General features: G+C 40.8%; 1 protein-coding gene across 2 annotated transcripts in view; it reads left to right on the top strand.

Moving 5' to 3' along the window:
- Nucleotides 1-25,080, top strand: part of PTPRM (protein tyrosine phosphatase receptor type M) — an 884,602-nt gene that overhangs the window by 99,966 nt on the left and 759,556 nt on the right. The window lies entirely within an intron of this gene.

The following is a 25,080-nucleotide window of genomic DNA, read 5'->3' as shown; positions in this document are numbered from 1 at the left end:
AAATTATAAATATATATGTGTATATATATATATATAGAGAGAATATGCTTTTTATCTAATATATGTTATAATGTTTTATATATTAAATATATATATTCTTTTTTACTCTCAAAGTTTGCTTTGATCCAAAGTGTATTGTCAGTCTATAAATGTTGTTGGAACATGCCTGATATTGTGAAGTAAGGGTCACAAGAAGAAACTGTACTGCTCTGTAGATGACCATGGACATACTTACTAGTGGTATCATTTCTTCTCCCCACTACCCTGCCGTGATAACTGGTGAATCAGTTAGCACTGATGAATCCAGTGGAAGCAGAGAACTGAGATCTGGCTATATAGGAGTGTGATCCCTGTTTGTATTTTGCTACATGAGGATTTATTTAGCTCTGACTTAGGAATTCCTGTGTTATTGCCTTTTTTTTAATATATGTTGCAACACTATCCTTATCTCAGAACTGAGCTGAAACTTACATAAAGTGGATATGGCTTGGACCTCTTCCAAGGGATTTAGCTACTAAACACTCCAAATGAATCCTCAAGAAAATAGTCCAAGGATGCTTATGGTATGCAACTGTAACTTGATTGATTATGAAAAAATGAAGGGAAGTTGTAATCCATGCTGAGAATCTGTGATAAATGAGATAAAGATGATGGTGGCTCTTGAAAGGAGGGGTAAATAGCATTGTAGTTTTGTTCTCAAGCTGTCTGTGCAAAACAATGGTGGCAGCCTTTGGAGTCAGGAAAAAAAAAAAAAAATGAGCGTTGCTTAACGATGTTAAAACGAAGATAAAAAATAATCCCATGTTGGAATGAATGCCTGAATTCCATCTCATTCACATGATTCAGGCCTTTAGTTTACTGCTCTGTGTAAGCGCTGGGTACCTCCTGTGCTGCTTGCTCCTCCTGCCCCCAGTTCGGAAAGAGAAGTAATTATACCCACACCAGCTAAATGGCTGGTAAAATCTCCAGGCAAAACCGAGTTGACTTGTGTGGAACTGAATTTAAAAACAGTTGATGGAATGTTGCTGCTGTCTCTTGGCGCTTGTCAGCTTGCATTTGCCGCGCTGGCCTCCGTTCCCTGGGAAGTGGGCTTCGGTCCTCGGTGACGCCGCCCCAGCCTCTCCCTGGTCTTCTTCCGTGTAATTCTTGCTTCTTGGGGTCTCAGTCTAGCATTACTCATTTTGCCACTTGCCATTAGAAAGGAAATATAATAGAGTATCTGAAATTTTTATTTGTTTTACGTCTGGACTATTGTCTTTTTATGAAGAAAATGTGTAGTAGGTGAGTGTTTTGTTAACTGTGTAAATGCAATATATGTGGAATGTAGAACAATTATTAGTTATAAATTATTCTCCCCCAAATGTGATTTGATTCTGGAACATTAGTAATTCCTTTGTATGCCGATTGAATATATAGTTGGCCGTTGTGGATGATTGTGATTTTGCATTTGGGGTTCCAAAAACTCAGTTTTGGAGCGGGGGGCCTAAAACAAACTCAGACTTTTTTTTTTTTTAGATTTATTTATTTATTTATTTGAAAAGGAGAGAAAGAGGTTGTCCATCTACCTGTTCATTCCCCCAGATGGCCCCAGTGGTTAGGTCTGGGAGGAGGCCAGGAGCTAAGAGCTCTATCTGGATCCCCACGTGGGAGCCATCACCTGCTGCTTCCCTGGTGCATTAGCAGGGAGTGGGGTGGGCAGCAGAGTAGGTGGGACCTGAAGCAGGCATTCAGATATTCAAGATATGGGCTGTGGGCATTTCAACTGACGGCTTAACCTGTTGTGCCACAACACCAGCCCCAAGAGGCAGATTTTGTTTTAAGTGTTTATTTATTTATTTGAAAGACAGAGTTACATAGAGAGTGAGGGATAGACAGAGAGAAGGATCTTTTGTCTGCTGGTTCCTTCCCCAGATGGCCTTAATAGTCAGGGCTGGGCCAGGCCAAAGCCAAGAACTTCAAGCAGGTCTTTCAGGTGGATGGCAGGTGTCCCAGCACTTGGCCCATCTTCCACTGCTCTCACAGGTGCATTAGTGGGCAGCTGGATCAGAAGTGGAACACCTGAGGCTTGATGTTCATATGGGATAACGGCGTCACAGGCAGTGGCTTAACCCATTGCACCACAACACTAGACCTGAGAGCCAGAATTTTAGAGCCCATAATGATTACTTCAGTTTTACATTTTTTGGTGTTGGTTTAGAAAAGAAATAAAACTGAAAACCCAAATGGAGACAAGATTGGGATTTTGTATGAATAAACAGTTGAGTTTTTGGAAACCTCTTCCCTGGCTGGCAGGGCTGAGAGAAGAGGTGGTCAACACTGGGAATGGTCAGACTTGATGTCTTAGGGCAGAACCTCCCTGCTCACAGCACCCAGCCTGCACTGATTCAGGGCTCAGTTACAGAGAGAGATGTCATGGCCTGTATATCACTCACAGTTTTCCAAGCATTTCTTTCAAGGAACACCCCCCCCCCCTTTTTTTTTTTAATAATGAGGTTTACAAATTCTACAGACACTGAAATCCACAGTCACAGCAATGAGTGGAGCACTCCCTTCTGGGAGTTAATCAGTAGAAAGCAGATTTATGATTTGCAAATATAAATTAATAGTGAAATTTGGCAAAAGTCACAGTTTGTCTTTTAGAAATGATTCCTGTCTTTGGCGGTATTTAGAATATTTAAATACAGGGCAAGCATTTTTTTTTTTTTTTTTTTGTAGTACAATCAACTTAGTAAGACTCTCAGGATGATTAGTATTGGTTGACATCACTGAAAGGAAAACATTATTGGTTATACTTTAAACTGTTCAAAAATGAAAGAAAGACCTAGTTAAGATGGTGGCTTAAAGGCCTTTTGAAATTTCATTTTTTTTGCTTGAAAGCCCACAAAAAGAATAAAAACAAAGAACAAAATGTATCATCTGTTAAATAATTGCACCCTCTAACCACAGACTGTAGAATGTCTGCCGGATGTAGTGACGCTTGGACCAAAGGAGAGAGGCTGTTGTGGGCATGCACAGTCCTGGAATTCTGGACAGGGTCCAGTTTTCTCAAGGAGTCAGGCCTCTGGGCATTAAATGGCTTTATTGAAATAATAAGATGTTGTTATTAAGCGGGGGGGGGGGGGGGGGCTCTCGCCAGGCAACTTGGTCACGTACCACAGAAAGCTGATAGGGAAGAGCCGCTATGTATGGTTAGGCAGGTTGTAAACTAAATAGCTCTTCAATCTCTATTAAAGTAGTAAGGTGTATGAATGGAGCCCGTTGGAACCCTGCCTAACCTGCGTCCCCACCTCTCCACACACATGGTGCTGTGTGTCATTTTTTTTAATGTCTGCTATGGGTTTATAAGTATCAAAGACTGCTCAGAGTGAGGCTGGATGAAGGTCAGGTAGGTAGTGCTAAGGACATCAGCACACAGCCTGTGACAAGAGGAGCTGTTTTCTAATCTGTGTTATCATCTACTCATAATATTGAAGGGGGCCACCCTAGAAGCGTGAGTATGAAATCCTCCCAGGGTATACGACTTGACAGAGGTGGAGGGAGTATTGGCAGTCAGTGCAGACTTGAAGCTTAGCTATTCATTCTATACTATGGTTGGGGCCCAGAAAACAGTACCCCAACGTGAAGGCCCCAGAAGTAGTGTTTTCTCTGATCTCCTTCTGCCCTTCTGTTCTTATCTCTCATTCTCCCCCAAGGAAGATGATAGAATCTAAAATTCTTCCCAAAGCAAGCCATAGTCCCTAGCAATTATCATTCTTCCCTTCCTCTACCCTTCTCTCTCGGAGCTGGCCATAAAGAAGCTCTTTTATCTACCTCCTCTGATAGCACCCTCATTCCAGAAGGGGTCTCTCCATACCTGGAAGAAAGGAATGTTACAGAAGAATCTGGACAGCCAGCCTTATTGTATTTCCATCCTCAGTCTGTTGGCATCAGATCACACTCTTTTCCCCCATCCTATTTCTGCATGGTTGTCCATGTTTCTTTGAACCTGAGCATAAAATTGAATAGTTCACCCTGAGTCTTTAATTCTTCAATACTAAGGCTCCTGTGTCATACAAGATTGTGATCAAATACATTTTTTCTGCTTTTCTCTTGTTAACCTGTCTTTTATTATTGGGGTGTTGACCATGTCTCCTGATCTTCCGCAGGCCGATCACTTGTCTCTGCTTCAGGATGAATGCCTCTGGTGATACCACACCTGGTGCACATTTGTGAGAGTAGGAAGACAGAGGGAGGCGATGAATACACAGCAGAAGGCAAATTATCTCATGGATAGAAGAAATACTCAGACTTGCAGTTCTTCTTGGATTTAAATGATAGTTGGATTTTTTGAAGAGTTTAAAGAAAGGAGTAAGGAGATGAAAGTAAGCTTATTGGCCGGCGCCGTGGCTCAACAGGCTAATCCTCCGCCTTGCGGCGCCGGCACACCGGGTTCTAGTCCCGGTCGGGGCACCGATCCTGTCCCGGTTGCCCCTCTTCCAGGCCAGCTCTCTGCTGTGGCCAGGGAGTGCAGTGGAGGATGGCCCAAGTGTTTGGGCTCTGCACCCCAGGGGAGACCAGGATAAGCACCTGGCTCCTGCCATCGGAACAGCGCGGTGCGCCGGCCGCAGCGCACCTACCGCGGCAGCCATTGGAGGGTGAACCAACGGCAAAAGGAAGACCTTTCTCTCTGTCTCTCTCTCACTGTCCACTCTGCCTGTCAAAAATAAAAAAAATAATAAAATAAAATAAAAAATAAAATAAAAAAAAGAAAGTAAGCTTATTAATCCCAGTAAAGAAAGATAAAAAATAAAACCATTAAAAAGATGATGTCACATTACAAGACCCTGGAAGTTATAAATATAAATGAAAACACAGGAATAAACAGTCAGATTTGAAAACCTCCTGCAAAACAGAGAAAGATGGGATAGAAAGGATTTCTCTGAAGATGATACAGAGGCAAAACAAAGGATAATCCATGACATTTTTACTTGTTTTTCCAAAGGAAGAGAATTTAAAAAAAGGAAGTGAAAGACTTTAAAAGGTATAATGGAAGAGAACTTCCTGATAGTAAAGAAAGATGCATACGTACAAGTCAAAAGGCCACACTATTTACCAAGAAAAACATGATTTAGGAACAGTAATTCACCAGAAATGTGCTGTTGAACTGGCCAGCAGGCAAGGACATCAGAAACAATAGGTTAGGGAGTGTACTGGGGTGAGCTAGAGGGCATTGAAAACCCTAATGAAACAACAGGGCAGAAGATGATGGAACTGGGTGGAGAAGCTGATAGGTACGAGAAGGCGAAGATTATGGCCAGATCTGTTGAGAGATTTCATCATGAAGGGGACTGAGGGATGTGTGGATGTATCCAGAGCAGTCATGGGATTGAGGGGGGCTGTGTGTGTTTTAATTGACACATAGCAATCGCAGGTATGGGGTTCAGGGTGATCTTTCAGTATGTTTATACAATGTACAGTGCTACCATCAGGGTAACTAGCTTACCCATCTTTTGTTGGGAATGTTCAAAATTTGTTCTTTTATCTATTTTGAAATATACAAAGGTACTTCCCAAAGTTTGTGGAAAATGGAATTAAAAAATGTTTTGGTACAAAAAACTCAAAATTCATACATAGTTTTGTCATAATACAAGTTTTCCATGAGCTTTTTGAAGACTGCTTGTATAGTAAATTGTTGGTGAGTATAGTTGCTGTCCTGTGCTGTAGAATTCTAGAACTTACTTTTCGCACCTGACTATGTTTTGGTACCCTTTATCCATTCTCTCTTTATGCCGGTTTCCCCTACCCTTCCCAGTTTCAGCTGACCTCTTTTCTTCTTTACTTCTTTGAGGGTAACTTCTTTAGCTTCCACATGTGAGTGAGAAAATGCAGCATTCCTTTTGCCCTGTTCCTAGTTGATTTCACTTAACCTAGTATCTTCCAGGTTCATCCGTGTTGCCACAAATGACAGTGTTTCATTCCTTTGTATAGTGGGATGGTATGCCGTAGTGTACATAAACCATGTTTTCTTATCTATTCACATCTGTTAGTGGACACTTAGGATGTTTCATTATTATAACTATTGATAAGTATGATAAACGTCCAGTTGTGGGATTGCTGGATCATATGATTCTGCTTTCATTTTCGATGACCCTCTGTACTTTTTTCCATTCTGTCTATAGTAATTTCCTTTCCCATCATTGGTATATAAGATTGCCCTTTCTCCATCCTTGGCTGCATTTGTCATTCTTTGTCTTTTTGACACTGGGGAGGCTGTGCTTTTTTAAGATGGGAGAGACCTGCACATATTGAAACATTCTTAGAGAATGTGAACATAGGAGACAGAGTTCTCAACCATGGCTGAATATTGGAGCTACTTGAAGTCTTTAGAAGAAATATCTATGGTGGTGAGTCCTATCCACAGAGATTCCTTAGCATTGGTGTTGGATGTGGCTGGTGTGGACTTATTAAAGCTGCCCAGGTAATTTTAATAGGTAACTGATTGGAAAGCTGTTCTTATAAAACATGAAGCAAGGTCCCAAGGTCGAGAAATCATCTGAAAATAAGAGGAAGATTTCCTTTTCCGGAAGAGCTGGAGGGAAAAAGTGATGGAAGCACTTTCCAGTAGGCTGGAAGCTGGAGTTCCCTGCTCAAGGCTGTGTTTTCTCTTGGGGGGCTGGGGTGGAGAAGAGTGTTTGATGGAAGATGGGAAGGCACTGAGAGGACAGGAGCAAACTTCAAGTCTATGGGGAGTGAGAAAGTGTGCTAGGAGACACTCCAAAAGATACACTGCAGGCAGTGGTGAGAGGCTGAAGCCAGAGATAACCATTCACAGCTGCAGTTCTTCTTCCTTTCCAGCTGTACATACGGACTGTTGATGAGGGGACTGGTGCATTTTCAAGCAAAGAGTAGAGAAGTTAGTTGCTTTTGATTTTTTTTCTTATTTTGTTTACTATGTAGGGAATCAAACCTTGGTAAAAGTAAAATACATAAGTAAATAAAAATAATGCTTCAGATTAAATTGTCTAGCTCAATTTTGGGCTGCACATCTTTCTGTGTGTACATGGAACTAAAACGACAACAAAAAATAGTTGTTTCATTCAGTTAAAAGGGAAAGCAATGATTTTAATACCAGTTGTTAAAAAAAAAACACAGATAGGAAATTCTGATGGCCCTGACTATGTTCCTAAAAAGGAACACTTGAGTTCTATATCTACTGTATGATTTACTGTAAAGATTCTTGTGAGTTTCCCTCCTGAAAATTCATTGTTGAAACCGAGTGCTCACCCAGGCTCTACTTGGAAATACCATTGGAGTCAGCTTGAAAGAAAGCATCAATTCAATCAGTATTTAATAACATAATTCCACTTTGCAAATCTTACAAATAGAATTTTGTTGTTCTTTTTTGGACGTTCGTTGGTGGGTCCTTGGAACAGAGCATTTGATTTTCTTTAGTGCCTGCCTTCTCTCAGTGTTTTTACAGCAGGACTTCTGTTGTATAGGTAATTTCCATCTTCAGTCATCTCACCTATCTTGGTGGACACTGAAATTGATGCTGAGGACACTGGGACATTTTAAGGGAGACACTGAACAGCCTACCATGGAGGAGAGCTCTCACCCATAAGCGTACTGGAAGAGACTGCGCCAGAGCTGAACCTGAGTCAGGGCCCTTGCACTTTGATGGAAACAGTAGTATGCACAAGAACTAAATCCACAGTGGGCCGTCTGAAACATCTCTGAAAGTCCCTCAATGTCACCAACTTCTTTGCTTTGCAGTGGTGAAGGCGAAGTGAACATCAACTGTTGGGATCTTCTTTGTACTTGGTTGGCATCTACAAACACTTGAGGCAACCCCCTGTGTCCCACCCTTCCCCTCCCAGGAACTTTTGGATATGTTCAGCATCACAGTAAACGTGGTGGTTGATGGGAAATGTTTGTTTATGCTTCTATCCAACTTTTTTTTTTTTAATTGTGAGATTGTTCTATAGGTAGTTCTGTGCTAGCCACCAAAGGAAGAAGACATGATTCAGACTTAGGTCTTGTTCTGAAGAAGTACACTAAGCCCAGGGAAGCAAAGACATTTTTCTTGACTTGCTTTTTTAGTGTTTGCACAGTATTCTTGGTTATGAGAAGATAGAAATGCTTTATTGTTGCAGTTGTTGAACAACCATCCATCTCCTGATTAGCCTGTTCTGTGACAGATCAATAGACAGATAACCTCCTGTTCACCTTGGAGACCTGGCATTAAAGAAAGAAGAGCTTGGTGGCTAGTGATGAGTTACATCTGTAGGTGTAATTGTCTCGTTTTCCAGGGCTTTTGGTGAGCCTCTCTTTTATCCTTGTCCTTTAGCTCAACATATGCTGTATCTTGCTTGCAAAGAACAGCTGTTAGGGAATAACTGGAAGCCAAAATCAATAGGACTGACTTTTAAAACAAACTGTCATCTCCCTGCCCCTCTCCCTGCCAGATTTCACATTTCAAGAGAACTCTTAAAGAAGAAATGATCGGTGGGTATGTCATCTCCTCAGGTTTTCCATAGCTGGAGGTGATTCTGGCCCTCCGTGTATGTGTGTGTGTGTGTGCGCGCCAAGAATGAGAGTGTTAGGACATCTAGCTGTAAACATTGTACTGCACAGATCTTATCAACAAGTTGTTGTGTTGATGCAAATTGCCAGATTACAAAAACTAGATAAAACATTGAAGAGATCATTTTTATTAGGATGTGAGACCATACTTTTTTTAAAATTAGTACTTTTTCAGCTCTTTGAGAGGTATTTATGACTTTCTGAATGACCATTAATTTTATACACTTTGCACAGTTTTGCCAATGAAGTGGCCACCAGGGAAGGTTTCCTTGTTTGCCTGGAACAAGAAAAACAAAGATACAGGTTCAACAGGGAGTTAATGAGAACAGTATTCCCTAGAAATCTTTTATCTCTCTGGCTGATTCATATTTTACTCTCCCATTCGTCAAATTCCATGCAGGTAGGCTTGCTCTGTTTTGTTCACCTGTGGCTGAGTTCTTTGAGAGATACTTCAAGTTCTCCCAAGTAGTATCAATTTATGCATTTAGCATGGTATTGTCAATGAAGATACTGATAAGCCAAGGTTAAGGCCAGCTATAGAAATTATTTGGGAACTAACCTGGGATGTAAAAAATGGATTTTTATTTTCCAGACAGATTGAATTTAACATCACATGCATTCCAAAATTTTTTTTCTTTTTTTTTTTTTTTTGGTCACCATAAGATCTTAGGTCTGAGAAAGCAGTTGTGTAAAACCTGCATGTTCTGGCTGGAATTGCTCTGGGGCCACTGATGATAAACACAGTCCTTGCAGTTGAAGAGTCCTCCCGATCCTTCTCTGAGTAGGAACTTTTTGGAATTGTTGGGAGATCAGCAAGCATGTTCTGTAGGGAACTTTACCTGTTCAGTAACTTGGATGTTTGTGGCCAGAGCAGCTCCTGGTTTGACAGGTGTTAAGTTCCAGCCAGCCTGCAGCAGGTTTCATCGGCTACCTGTAATGACAAATGGCCCATCAGGGGCAGGTGAAACAGAAAGGTCCAGCAGGGACGGGAGGGAGCTGATGAGAGCCAGCTTCCAGCCAAGTCTTCTCCTTCTCTGTTGGTTCATATCTCACTGCCCCTGCGGGGGTGGGAGCTGTGACTGAGGCCTCGGTGCAGTGCCTTGGTGTTTCTCTGAGACTGCATACCTCCCCCACGTCTGCAGAGAGAAAATCTGTTCATCTTATCTTCCTCTCTGTGTGTGTCTCTCTGTTTCTCAAACAATTATATTAAAAATGAAAGGGTGAGTGAAGGATTAATAAGTGCTCAGAATGTGTTTGTAGGATGAAGGAAGGAGGAAAGAAGGCTTTGGCACTTAGGCAGCTAAATGTGGAAATCCTTGAGACACAGTCCCCTAGAAGTGTGTCCTGCATGTCCTGGATAAAGGAGGGAGGGGTCCGTGTGAGGAATGGGGTGGTGGGCTAGGCCTGGCTCTGTGTCATGGGAGGGTGGCTATGTGTCTTCTTTCTCTTGGGGTGCTTGTTATACCCCAGCTAATATTTGCTAGCACCTACTTCCATTCATGCATGTTTCCTGGTTTGGATGCTACAATATGGGATCACCCTCCTTAGGTGGAGTTCTGGGTGTGAGTTCCCCTGGGAAGCACTAAGAGGAACAGCTTGGGAGCACAGGTGTACTGCTCACCCTCTCCCCAACTACACAGGACCCTATGACAGGGGAGGTGCCCTCCGGAGAGCCCATGAGCTCTCACTGGGCCAGGCACTAGTGTTTGACACTGAAGTGGAACTCAGCAGTGACTTGGGAGCATGTGTGGGCTGCAGGAATTCTCGTCTGTCTCCCTGGCCCATGCAAACCCAGTCTCCTCCATTCCCTCATCTCACTCCATAAGCCCTGCCAGCCAGCTGCAGCTCCTGGGGTTCCTGGGACATTCAGCAGTGGTTGTAGATCTGCAGACAGCCTGCACCATGAAATGGAAAAATGAGCCAGATGTGACCGGCTGTATACCCTGAATCGTGATCAGTCACATCATTAAGAGGAATGTCTCATGACTCGAGTTTCATAGGTAGCAGCTGATAGTTAATTTGAAACGTGATGTCTGTGTGTGCCTGAATGTGATAAATGTGGGAAGCCAGCCTAGACTTCATCTCGTACCTTTCAATTCTTCCCCTTATTCTGCAACTATTTTAAGGTGGCTATTAACAAGAGTTTAGTTTATTTTTCTCCTCTAAGTTCAGCTCTTCTAAAGTTTCTGATCATACCATTTTGGTTTGTGTCTTTCTGTATATTTCCCTTAACACAAAGGCATTTAAATGTAAATATGTGCATACATATGAAGTCAAACCTTCTGCTTTGGTTTTTTTAAAAGTGATTTTATACGGGGCCGGTGCTGTGGCACAGCAGGTTAACGCCCTGGTCTGAAGCACCTATATGGGCACCGGTTCTAGTTCTGGCTGCTCCATTTCCAATCCAGCTCTCTGTTGTGGCCTGGGAAAGCAGTAGAAGATGGCCCAAAGGCCCCTGCACCCTCGTGGAAAACCCAGAGGAAGCTCCCAGTTCCTGGCTTTGGATCAGTGAAGCTCCAGCTATTGTGGCCAATTGGAGAATGAACCAGCAGATGGAAGACCTCTCTCTCTTTCTCTGCCTCTCCCTCTCTCTCTGTGTAACTCTTTCAAATAAATAAATAAATTTTTTAAAAAATTAAAATGATTTAATAGCATTCCCATACTTTCCCAAATCCTTTTTACTTAATATTTTAGAACATCGTTGTTGCTCAATACATATTGATCTCCTTCATTAAAATTTTTTTTTTCTTATTGGAAAGGCTGAGAGGCACACAGAGTACGTGTATCCTATCCAGTGGTTCATTCTCCAAATGCCTGCAGCAGCTGCTGTGGTTGAAGCTGGGAGTTGGCATCTCAATCCAGCTCTCCCATGTGGGTGGCAGGAACCCAAATACCCAGCCTTTACCTGATGGCTCCCCAGGTCTCTACTAGTAGGAAACTGGAATTAGGAGTTGGAACCAGGAATCACATCCAGAGACTGTGATATGGGACACAAAGATCTTAACAGCTAGGCCAGTGCCTTCTCCCTTCATTGTTTTTTTTTTTTTTTTAAACTACGTATTATTTTTATTTATTTGAAAGGCAGAGAGAGTTGGGGTGGGGAGAGAAAGAGAAAGGAAGGAAGGAAGGAAGGAAGAGAAGCAAGTGTTAACTCCCACTGATTCACTTTCCAAATGCCCACAACAGCCAGGACTGGGCCAGACCAAATCAAGGAGCCTGGAACTCAATCCAGGTCTCCCACCTGGATTGAGTGGCAGAGACCCAACTACTTGAGCCATCACTTCTGCCTTCCAGGGTTCACATTAGCAGGAAGGCAGAGTTGGGAGTGAGCTGGGGAATGGAAGTGTCTCCAGCAACAGTTTAGGTGCCATGCCAAACACTCAGCTCCGTCGTTCTTTTTAATTGTAGCAGAGTAGTCTACAGATGGATATATCTGATTTATTCAGCCATACCTCTGTGTATGTGGTGCTATTTTTAGGCTATTTCCGTTACCATTACAAATACCTTTTGTGTTTAAACAAAAGCTACTTGAGTATATCTATCCCTAATGCTGACACTGAGCGTGGGTTGCATAGGCAGAGAGCATGTCTATTTGTGATAGTCATCGCCAGGTGCTTTCCCCAGAGGGTGCCCATCATCCCCTTGCAGCAGTGTCTGGCCTGCCGTCCCTCACGTCTTGGTCAGCAGTGAATGCTCAACTCTCTTTCCCCCCAGTCCTTTAGGTAAAATTAGATTTTTACTTTCGCCCTGCATTTTTGTGGATTTATCTTATAGCCTAGCGTTTTGTTGCATTCTGTACCTCCAAGATACGAAGCATTTACTGCGGGGGTTTATTAAGTAAAATTTAGCCTATAGAGTTTACCATTTTAAATCACATATTACATATAAGAGGTACTTCAAAAAGTTCATGAGACAAAAGAATGAAAAGATAATTTATTTTGGTGCAAAAATATTTTTAAAGTCATGCATAGGTTTTTTTCATCAGTTGTAGTTTTCATGAGCATTTTAAAGACCATTGTATACATGAATTTCATTGTATGCATGAATTTGCACCAAAATGAACATCTCTTTTAATTTCACTTTCCACAAATTTCTTGACGTTCCCTTCTATCAGATATTTCACATATTTCCAAGTTTAATTTCTGAGTATGGCTAATAAGGAACTTTCAAATCAGGGTTTATGATTGGGAATATTTAACATTTTGATACATTCCCACGTGAAATATTTGTACTCAAAAGTTTTCTGGTGAATTATGGTTGTCTCTAGTAGATTCTGGATGTCTAAAACGATTTGGAAGGCTGTGATCCATTAAGTTGTCATATAATTTTTAACTTTGACAAAAGGCTTTATTCATTTATTACAGTATTATTAATGAAGGCTCCATGTGCTATGTATTTAAAATCTCAGATTTAAAGGATGGGGTGTGTTGAGGGAGGCAGGCTAACCAGTGCAGCAATGGCATCTTTGTCCCAGAGAGCAGAGGCAGCAGTGTGTAGAGGAACTTGGGTACAGCAGTGCACCATGTTCAGGGTGGCTGGTTTCCATCTCCAGAGGTTTCAGTGTGTTGTGAAAATTCTATCCATTGATGCTCAAAATCTTGCAGCATAAAATAAAAATCACTGTCATTGTGCAATGATGAAGAGTTGGAGGTGTGTCACTGCATATGTCTGTAGAGGATGACATCTTGAGGAGATAACGGAAAACTTCACACATCCTAGAGTCATCCCATGCTTCTGCTGCCCATGTGCATGTGGACCAGGGACTTATAGGTGTGGGAAACACTAGGGAAATTGGGCATTTTTCTTGAATCGGGAAAACTGGAATGGAAAGATACAGATATTTATAGCTTTTTGCTTTAGTGTATGAGTTCTCTCAAGCCCTGCTCTGTCCATGGCCTCTTCTAACTGTGGGAGGGATGGTGTCATTCTGTTTTCCCTCATTCTTGTCCACGCCTGACCTGGGTCCCTGCTTCTTGATCACTTTCCCTTTAATGACAAACTCTGAAGTCTTTGTATGCATTTTATTTTACTGTAATCACTTATGTAACAAGAATGTGGTCCTCTCCTATGTATGGCTGGAGATGAGGTCCTCTCCTACGTATGGCTGGAGATGAGTTTGTTTTTGCTTTGCTTGGGTGGATTTAGGCATGGGGTCCCTGGAAGAGAAGGTGCTGTAAGTCTGTCCTGGATGTTCGTCATCCAGCCATGTGCTGTAGTGAATTTAGCAGAGCACACCACTCTGGAGAGCAAATGCTCATAACTGAGATCAGCACATGCCAAGTACCATGTAAGTGCTGGTTCTTTGTGAATTCACCCTTACAACCCGATCCAGCTGATGTTAGGATGATCCCCACTTTGCAGAAGACGAAACTGAGGCGATGATTGTCTGAAGGGCAACACAGCTGAAGTGTCAGGGCTGGGATTCCATTTCTGCTGGTCAAATTCTCCAGGCTGAGTTCTTCACCAGTAGGCTAGATTTCAGCCTTATCCTGATTCCCATGTATTTACATATTCTAGCTGCAGGGGGCCTCAGATAAAGCTATTTTGAGATAATGCTGAAGAGTATACATGAAACATCTTGGTTAGGGAACTCACATCAGGAAACACAGTAACTGACAAGTTTATTTAGAATCATTTGGGTTGGGTTCCATTTCCTCAAGATTATAAATTTCCTTGGGGGAAAAAGGGGGAATAAAGAAGAAAGCGGCTAGCATTTTAAATTTCACTCAATTCTGCTCCCTGACTTTTATTAGGCTATACTTGATTTATTCTAGCTTTCTCAGGTTATGGGACAATTGTTTTTATGATGGGTATGGTGTCTACTTAGTTTGCATTTGGCGGTTGAAGTTATTTAAATCGCTCTATTTATTAGAGAGACACATTGCGTCGTAACCGTAGGGTTGATGGAATTTATGACCTCTGTGAGTTAGTTGTAAAATACAGCTTAAAATTAGGCACTATTTATTTGTGAGAGAGCACACATTCTTAAGCTTCACAAATAATTTGCTTAAGTAGCTTGGGGGAAGTGACTCAGGATTTTTCATTTTAAGTGACACTGTGATGCCACTTTTTCCCCCATGTCTTAGGTATTGCAGGTGTGTGTGAGAGAGAGATCTTCCATCCAGCGGCAATGGCTGAAGCTGGGCTGATCTGAAGCCAGGAGCTTCTTGCAGGTTTCCTACATGGGGGCAAGGATCCAAGGACTTGGGGTATCTTCTGCTGCTTTTCCAGGCACATTAGCAGGGAGCTGGATCAGAAGTGGAACAGCCTGGACTTGAACCAGTGCCCATATGGGATTTTGGCACTGCAAGTGGATTGACCTTCTACACTACAGTGCTGACCCCTATTCAGATTTCTTTAGTGTCCTTGTGGTTTAGCATATTGTGGAGGCTTCAGGGTGAGTGCAAATTTGAGAGTAAAAGCCCAGTTTATGGAACAGTGAGTTCCTCACTTGATTTTACCTGCTGTTCTGTAACCCTGAGCCTCTAGTTGAGCTTCCACTAAGCTAACATCTGTGAGGTTTGGTTTCTCTGTGTAGAAAATGAGGATGAACCTTTCGCCTTCAGGATTGTTTTGCCTGCTCAGGGGAGAGAATCTGTGAAATCCCTGCACTAGATCAGCATTCATTACTTGTCATCCTTTCCCTTTTTCTTCTTCTCGTTTGGGGACAAGTAGAAGATCTCAGTGGGCATGGGAAATTGTCAGAAGAATTGAAGAATGACTTCCCAAAGGCACTTTGGTTTCCATATAAAAGACCTAGAAGGCTTGGTGTCACAGATCATCTTAGCTGACCACGTGCTTCTTTCTTTTTTGAAAAATTTATATTTATTCATTTATTTTTAAAGATTATTTATTTATTTATTCATTTGAGAGGTAGAGTTACAGACAGAGAGGGAAAGACAGAAGGGAATGGTCTCCTATCTACTGGTTCACTCCCCAAATGGCTGCAGCAGCTAGAGCTGGGCTGATCCAAAGGCAGGAGCCAGGAGCTTTGAGCTTCCTCCAGGTCTCCCACAAAGGTGCAGGGGCCCAAGTACTTGGGTGAATTTCTATGCTTTCCCAGGCCATTAGCAGAGAACTGGATCAGAAGAGGAGCAGCCAAGATAGGAACTAGGAACTGGTGCTCATATGGGATGCCAGTGCCACAGGCATAGGCTTAGCTTACTATGCCACAGCGCCAGCACCTCCCACTCCACCTAATTTTTTTATTTTATTTTATTTTTAAAGTTTTATTCAGGCAGGGCTGGAGCAGGCCAAAGCCAGGGGCCTGGAATTCCATTTAGGTCTGCCAAGTGGGTAACAGGGGTCTAAATACTTGGGCCATCTTCTACTTTCCCATACGTATTAGCTGGAAACTGGATCAGATGCAGAGTAACCAGGACTCCCACCAGTACCCACACATGGGAGATGCCAGCATTGCTGGTGGCTTAACCCGCTGTGCCACAACACCAGCCCCTAAGTGTTTCTTGATTAAGAGATGTGTGTAGGTACTGCAGAAATTTAGGCTGGGTGTTGTGGCACAGTGGTTAAGCCTCACTTGGCCCACATTCCATATCAGAGTGTCTTGAGTTTGAGTCCTGCTTCCAATTCCAATCTAGCTGTCTGCGAATGTATACCTTTGGAGGCAGCAGGTGCTGGCTCAAGTATTTTGGTCCTTGCTACCCACATGGGAAACTTGGATGGAGTTCCTCACTCCTGGCTTGGATCTGACCTATCTCCTGTTGTTGCAGGCATTTGGGGAGTTGGGGAGTGAACTAGCGGGTAGAAGATCCCACATCCCACCTCCCACCATCACTTTGTCTTTCAAACAAATGTGCATAAATAATTTTTTTAAAGTTCATGGGGCATGAAATTGAAAAGTAAGTTTATTTTGGTGCAAAAAATTTGAAATCTATGCATATAAGAGGTCTTCAAAAAGTTTATGGAGAAGCACATTGTGAGGATGGTATGCATGGATTTAAAAAAAATTACACCAGAATAAACTTATCTTTTTGTTCCAGTTTTCACAAACTCTTTGAAGTACCCTGGTATTAGCTTTCTATTGTTGCATAACAAATTGCCACAAATTTAGCAGACTAAAAACAAGTCCTTTTAGCTCATGGCTCTAGAAGTCAGAAGTCTGGGCTGACTTTCTGTGCTTTGACTATCACAAAGCCAAAGTGGAGGTGTCTGGCTGATTGCTCACCTGGAGGCACTGGGGGAGAAGTCACAAGACCTTGTTTCCAAGCTCATAGAGGTTGATAGTGGAATCCAGCTGGTTGTGGCTGTCAGTCTGAGGTCCCCATTTCTTAGCTGGCAGTCAGCAGGGGTTGTTCTGAGTCTCTGGCTACCTGCAGTCATTTTTGCGTGTGTCCCTGCATCATGACGCCAAGCAGCAGAGCTCATGTGGTTGAATCTTTCACTTCCCCTTTCCCATCAGCCTGAGAAATGTCTCCACTTTTAAGAGTTTAGGGAATTAGATCAGACCCAGAGATTAAAATCCTCCATTCTTTTTTTTTTTTTTTTTAAGTTGTGGTAACAACACTTACTGTGGGAGCTTAACAGAACAAGTCCTACCAGATTTTTAAGTGTACAATATAGTATTAGTTACTGTAGGCACTGTTTCAGGTCTCTAGAATGTACCTATCTTGCATAATTGAAATTTTGCACCTGTTCATTACCTATACCCCTCCAGCCCATAGCAACTGAACTTGATTCTCTGCTTTCGTGACTTTGGACGTTTTAGATACTTCATAGGAGTGGAATCATATACTCTTTTTTTCCTGCTTGGCCTATTTTCACTTAACAAAAACAATTTCCTCAAGATTCATCCATGTTATATTGTAAAGAATTTCCTTCTTTTTGAAGGCAGGATAATATTCCATTTATGTATATACATTTCTGTTTCATGTATGTACATTCATCTCTTTCTTTTCAGCTGTTGATGGATGTTGAGTTCGTTTCCACATCTTGGCTGTTATGAGTAATTCTGAAATGAATTTGAGAGTGCTAATATTTCTTTGGGATCCTGATGTCTTTTAGATATCCTTTTGGATACATATCCATTAGGTTGCTGGATCATATAGCAGTTTTGTCTGTAGTTTTTAGAGGAATCTTTATTCTGTCTTATGCAATGACTGCACTAATTTACATCCTTAGCAGTAGTATGCAAGGATTCCATTTATAATCTCCCAAAGGCCCAAGCCTTTGCCATTATTTGCCAGTCCAGGGATCACCCTATTAAAGTCAAGACAGATGAATTCATTTGATTTTAAGGAATTTCTGGACCTAAATTTCAGCTAAAGTGTGATCATTGAATCTTCATACCACAAGGAGTGATAGAGATTCCTAAAGATAATAGCGCACTTATTAGAAAAGGAATAAGTATTGTGATTAAGCACAGTAGAATTATTTCTGTATAGATCATTAAGGTGAGAAAAAGACCTTTATAGGTCAATCCACTGCTTTTTTGTTGTTGTGGGAATGAGTCTGTTGTGGGACTGGATCATATGGCATTTCCACAGATATGGTTGAGATTATAGGTCATAAATTTTAAAAGGTCTATTATATCAAGGGGCAAATGCAGTGCCACGTTCTGTTACCAAATCCTAGGGCAGCAGAGCAACAGCAAAGCCATTAGAAGTAGTACTCCTAAGGCTATTGATTTTTTTGTGTTTACTTCCTTGGAGCTACTCAGCAAGGTAAGGTGATAATTCATCCCTAGAATGAGTGCCTGATGGGTACAATGGAGTCAATGTCCATTACTCTATCACAGAGATAATCTCACCAAAGGGCACCTGTATCCAACAGGGTTCTTTGGTTGCAAGCAATAAAATTAAACCGCAGTTTCTTTAAAGAAGAGGAGGAATTTGTTGTAGGGAACCCCACAGAATCCAATGGCCAGCCAGAAACCTGGGCTTAGAATCCAAGGGGGGTCCAGGATGCCTGATATACTGCCTGACTCCTGCCTGACTCTTTAGGGTGTGCTGCAGGGGGTGAGATGGAGCCATTTTATCTGCCCTGACACTGCAGCAGTTAAGACCCAAAGCCCTTCTGTAGAGAGATCCATGGGGCAGGAATCCAGGCCTTAGTAGACTGGTTGCTGTTTCCATGCAAGGCAGCTGTAGATGCTTGGCAGGTGCTAGTGGATAGATGCTAATAGAAAAAAATTTCAAGTTTGTTCTGGAATTCCTGTTGCTGGCATTATGGCACAGTGGGTTAAACTGCCAACTGTAATGCCAACATCCCATAATTGAGCATGGGTTAGAATCCCAACTGCTCTGCTTCTGATCTGGCTCCCTGCTAATGCACCTGGGAAAGCAGCAGATGGTGGCCTAAGTGCTTGGAACTCTGCCATCCATGTGGGAAACCATAGTTCTTGTCTCCTGTCTTCAGCTGGTCCCAGTCTTGGCTGTTGTGGCCATTTGGAGAGTGAACCAACAGAGAGAAGATATTCTCAATCTCTCTCTCAATCAATCTCTCTCTCTCTCTCTCTCTCTCTCTCAAGAAATGGTCACAACACACATTACTGGGCCCAGGCCTAGTGTGTTTATAAAGAAAAATGTGTTGAGTAGTAATTTAAAAAACATACTCTGGGCCGGCGCCGTGGCTTAACAGGCTAATCCTCCGCCTTGCGGCGCCGGCACACCGGGTTCTAGTCCTGGTTGGGGCGCCGGATTCTATCTCCGTTGCCCCTCTTCCAGGCCAGCTCTCTGCTATGGCCTGGGAAGGCAGTGGAGGATGGCCCAAGTGCTTGGGCCCTGCACCTGCATGGGAGACCAGAAGCACCTGGCTCCTGGCTTCGGATCAGCGCAATGATCCGGATGTGGCGGCCATTGGAGGGTGAACCAGTGGCAAAAAGGAAGACCTTTCTCTCCGTCTCTCTCTCTCACTATCCACTCTGCCTGTCAAAACACAAAACAAAACTAAAAAAACAAAAACACATGCTCTGCCTTTAACAAAAGAATGGTGTCTTATTACTGTACACTGCCATTTTCATAGAAACCCAAAAGTTCCCCCCTCAACCCAATGTTAAATTAGAATATTTCAAGCATATTCTTATATATAATATCCGTGCAATCCTTTGACTAGATTTATAAGAAGGGTCCATTGAGCACATCACAATAAAAACTGAAGCCTCCCCCTGATCTGTAATCAAATACAGAAGAAAGAAAAAGCATTCTTTGTTGTCCTGGAGTCATGTTAACTGCTTATTTATTTGTAAAGTGAATGCAAACTACAAAAATAATCTCCATTCCATTTATTACATGATAATAGCTTTTAAAATGAACATTTGTGTCTAACATAAAAAACCCTCTGTATCTGACAATTTATGGGTAAGTGATCATGTTGTAATAGCATTGTATCAAAAGCTGCTTTTCTTTATAAATCCTTATATTTAATCCCTACAAGCAGCCAACATGCTACCAGCTTCCCAGGGAATTAATTTAAGATTGAAGATAAAAAAAAAAAGAGGCCAAAGTTAATGACATCAAAGAGAAAGCTCCTGAAAGAAGTAACAGTTTCAAAGATTTTGACTGTTTTGTAAAACGAATAAAAGTTGTTGTAGAAAGAATTGATGTAAAATAAGGTTATCACTTTTGACTTATTAAAAATGATTTTTTCTAGTTTATGCTCTCAACTAATCCTATAGAGAACATTTTGAAGCAGAATTTTAATGTGTAATTTGGGTGTTACACTGACCAGTTTTAGATTGCAAAAGATGTTTTAAATATTGATAATATAATTTTGACAGGAGTAAGTCACTCCTTTTGATAGCACAGAACTTTTATACTTAAAATATGAGATTTCTAAATGGATAAATAAGCAAAAAATATTTTATTTTGGTGATTGAGATCAAATCTAAGGTTTAATTGTGTTTTTGCAAGGAAATAAAATGAATGCATAAAACCACCAGGGACATTCAAAAATGATAATTTTGGTGAATGTTCTCCATTCTAGATAAAAAAAAAAATCCTTCCATGTAATGACTTACACATATAGTGGAATTGAAGCAATATATTATTTTCACATTTAATCTTATTTTGATTTACTCTAATTTATCTGATATCAGCAGCCTGTTAGATGATAATTTAAAAATCTGCTGCTACCGTAATTGCTTTAGGAAACCTTCCTAATGATAATTTTATTCCCTAGAATCAATTTAGGTTTCCATTTAAAATGTATATCTCAACACCATAAACTATGTATTGGCGGCAGAAGATGTTGATGTTCGTGCAGAGTGATGATGTCCTTAATGGACAGGACAGTATTGCTGTGCTTCATAATATATGGTGATAGAGACAGACGAAAACTACCATTTATGACACGTGCTGTGTGTAGCATAAAGAAGGCGTTGTAAGACCTCTAAAAGTTCTGAAGTTTCCCCGGCAGTGCCAACTGAGCTTATGGCATCCCGTTTAGGCAGCTTTCATATATTCTGCATTCCCAGCCACTGTGCAGCCTGGGAGGACTTTTGAGCACCTGTGTCTAGCTTCATACTGGGCAGATGGAGATGGGATGGGTTCTTTCTTTTTCTGACTCAGTTTCAGTACTGCACACCTGGGGGACAGAGCCTCAGCCTTGCCATGTCCTCCTGCAGGGAGCTTCCTGTCTCAAGGAGGAAGCCTCCAGGGGACGGTCACTAGAGAAGAAGAGAGAGAATGACAGGAAAGTACAAAGAAGAGTTCTGTGGTGGAAATACAGAGGGAGCCCAGGCTGCTGAGGCTGCTTTCTGTGGGTGCTGATGGTTGCAGGACTGAGGCTTCTTAGTCATTCTTTGGTATCCATGGGGGCCTGGTTCCTGGACCCCTGCAGATGTCAAAGTTCCTGGATGCACAAGTCCTTTATATAAAGTGATGTGGTATTTGCATAGAACCTACACACATCATCTGACTTTGCCATCTTTGATACACTGTAAATGCTATGTAGATAATTGTTGTACTATATTCTTTAGGGAACAGAGAGAAAAGTCTATACATGTTTTGTACAGATGTAATTTTGGGGGGAAATTTTTTTCATGTCAAGTGTACATCCATACCAGGTGCATGAGACTCTTGGAGCTATAGTAGCAATGTTGTCCCCAGCCCTGCCTCTGTTATCTCTCTTTGGGGCAACCTTTGGATTTTCTTCCTAACCAAAGATAGAGGCTGGTTTCCTCATCCTTAGAGAATATTGACCAGATGCTTTCAAAATCCAAATTCCATCTATGCTAGGGGTAACATGTATGGCCAATGGCCCCCACTTACTTTTTCAGTGACTTGCTCCAACATCTGAAAGTAGTCAGGGTGCAGCCAGGTACTATTCTTCCATGAAGGAACTGAGTGAGCCCTGTGAATGTGAACTTGAAATTTAGCAATAACCTTCAGAGAGATTAAACAGAGCAATGTTGAAAAGTAATCAACTGTGATAACTGCTGCATTAATGATTTTCCTTGTCAGTTGACATCACTGGATTATTTTTACTTATTCCACTCATTAAAATTGTGATTAGTGGTAAGTGTCTAGCTTCATACTGGGCAGATGGAGATGGGATGGGTTCTTTCTTTTTCTGACTCAGTTTCAGTACTGCACACCTGGGGGACAGAGCCTCAGCCTTGCCATGTCCTCCTGCAGGGAGCTTCCTGTCTCAAGGAGGAAGCCTCCAGGGGACGGTTTTTGAATTTTTAAAAACAATATTCTTAGTTCATATTTGTGGTTTGTACTCAGTGTTTTTACAGAATTGTGTGCCTTCCTGGAAAGGATTTACCAGGAAGGTAATAAATTGTTGTTAAATATTTGTCAAATAGCACTGTTTACACACTATATTGCACCGTTGGTTTCCCTAAGCATTCACACAGTATGAAGAGACTATTGTATTGATACCTTGTGTTCTTTTTTTAAAAAATTTTATTTAAGTTATACAAGTTTCATGTATTTCATATATACAGGTTTAGGAATATAGTGGCACTTCTACCCTACCCTCCTTCCTTCCCATGCTCTAATTCATTTTCCCTCTCCCTCTTGGGTTCCTGCTCTTAATATTTACAATGATTTGTTTTCAGTGTACTTAATGATTGTATAGTTAATCCTATTGTAAGTAAAAGAGTTCAACAAATAGTATGAAGACAAAAAAGTAACCTGTTTCCTTAATGGAAGAAACAAGGACTATAAACAATATCTATTCTCAAAATGTCTATTTCGCTCTAATACATTACATTTCAGGTACTCTGTTAGTTACCTTGGCTCAGAGAAATGATATTTCTCTTTTTGCGACTGGCTTATTTTACTAAGTATAATGGTTTCCAGTTGTGGCCATCTTGTTGCAAAAGGTAGGATTTCATTTTTTTTTTTTTTTTACAGTTGAGTAGTACTCCATAGTGTTTATATGTCATAATTCCTTTATCCAGTCAACAGTTGATGGACATCTGTGTTGATTCCATATCTTAGCTAATGTGAATTGTGCTGCAGTGAACATGAGGGTACAGATAACTCTTCTATATTCTGATTTATTTTGGTTTGGGTAAATTTCTAGGAGTGGAATGGCTGAATCATATGGTAGGTCTATATTCAGATTTCTGAAGTATCTCCATACTGTCTTCCACAGTGGTTGTACCAGTTTATACTGACAGTGGACCAGGATACCTTTTCCTCCACATCTTCGCCATTATTTTGTCATCTGTTGATTTTTATATGAGAGCCATTCTCACTGGAGTGAGGTTGTTTTGATTTGCATTTCCCTGACAGTAGTGATCCTGAGCATTTTCTTAAGTGCCTGTTGGCCATTTGAATTTCCATTCTTGAAAAAAATGCCTGTTCAAATCCTTTGCCCATTTCTTAACTGGATTGACTGGATTGTTTGTTTTGTTGTTGAATTTCTTGAGTTCTTTATATATTCTGGTTATTAACCTTTTATTAGTTGTGTAGTTGCAGATATTTTCTCCCATTGTGTTGGTTGCCTCTTCACTTCGCTGAGTGTTTCTTTTGCAGTACAGAAGTTTCTCTGCTTGATGTAATCCCATTTGTCAATTTTGACTTTGATTGCCTGTGCTTCTAGGGTCTTTTCCAAGAAGTTTTTGCCTATGCCAATGTCTTGCAGAGTTTCCCCAATGTTCTCTAATGATTTGATGGGATCGGGTTGTAGATTTAGGTCATTGATCCATTTTGAGTGGATTTTTGTGTAAGGTGTAAGGTAATGGTCTATGCTTCTGCATGTGGAGATCCAGTTTCCCCAGAACCATTTGTTGAAGACACTGTCCTTGCTCCAAGGATTGTTTTAGTTCCTTTGTCAAAGACATGCTGCTTGTAGATGCATGGACTGATTTCTGGAGTTTCTATTCTGTTCCATTGGTCTACAAGTCTGTTTTTATGCCAGTACTAAACTGTTTTGAGTATAATTGCCCTGTACTATTTCTTGAAGTCAGGTATTATGATGCATCTGGCTTTGTTTTTGTTGTACAATATTGTTTTAACTATTTGGGATCTATTGTGTTTCCATATGGATTTTTTTTTTCTTTTTTCCTTGTCTTTTTGGGTTACAACTTAATATATTGCAGAAACTTAATCAAATTTATTGTATCTTGTTTCACAAACATTTACCTTGAGGCGTTTGTTTAACAACTACTTATTTCAATACAGGCCTGACTAAATTAGACATTTGTTTAGATAGCTGTTGACTCTCTTGGTAACTACTGACAATGGAACAGCTTTAACATGTCATGAGTTGTAAATATTCCATCCCTTTTAAGATGATATAGACTAACCTTATTACTGCCTCCTGCATTTCTGGTTACTTTCATATTTGAGGAATATAGGACTACATTCTGTAGGATTGAAATGTCAATTATACTAATGAAAAGTTTTCACAATTCTCAATTTAGAAAAACTGGTGTTTTATTTAATAAGCAATTAAAAGTAGAATATTTTCTGCCTCCTTGATAAATGAATGTATGTAACCAACTATCCCAAAGAACACTGATATGATTTTGAATGATTAAATCTATAGATATAATTACACTTGAAATGCTCTTCACCATGAATAACAGTGTATATTTGTAAGTGGTCATTGAGTTCACTTTGCTAACAAATTATTTGGGCCAAAAGGTATCTAAAAAAATTTAACTGAATTTTGCACCCATCTCATGCCTCTAGTTTACTGAGCATTATTTATTATTTGATGTAGAAATTACATGCCAATCACTTCATGCATATTTTGTCTTTGGAATCTAAAATCTTGGAGCCTCAGAAAGAAAAATTAAAACACATTTTAAGTCATGGGCTTCTATTATTATCATTAACCTTATATTTGAAAAAAGGAATATGGATATGATGATATATTTTGAATATATTAGGGTACACAGAGTATATTAATTTATAAGCAAAATAAACAGGAACTTAGGGTAGAACCTAATCTGATACATGGTTACTTTTTGAAATACACTAAATAACACAAATGTTTAAAATATTTCTTGAATATAGTTATTACAGTCTTGATAATGAAAGAGATGATGCAATTTTAGTTTGTTCACTTTGTACTTAATCATTCACAAAATAAGCTACGAGA

The sequence above is a fragment of the Lepus europaeus genome, chromosome 9 (genome assembly GCF_033115175.1).
Source record: "Lepus europaeus isolate LE1 chromosome 9, mLepTim1.pri, whole genome shotgun sequence".
Classification (NCBI taxonomy): Eukaryota; Metazoa; Chordata; class Mammalia; order Lagomorpha; family Leporidae; genus Lepus; species Lepus europaeus.
This window is presented reverse-complemented; position numbering and strand designations above follow the sequence as displayed.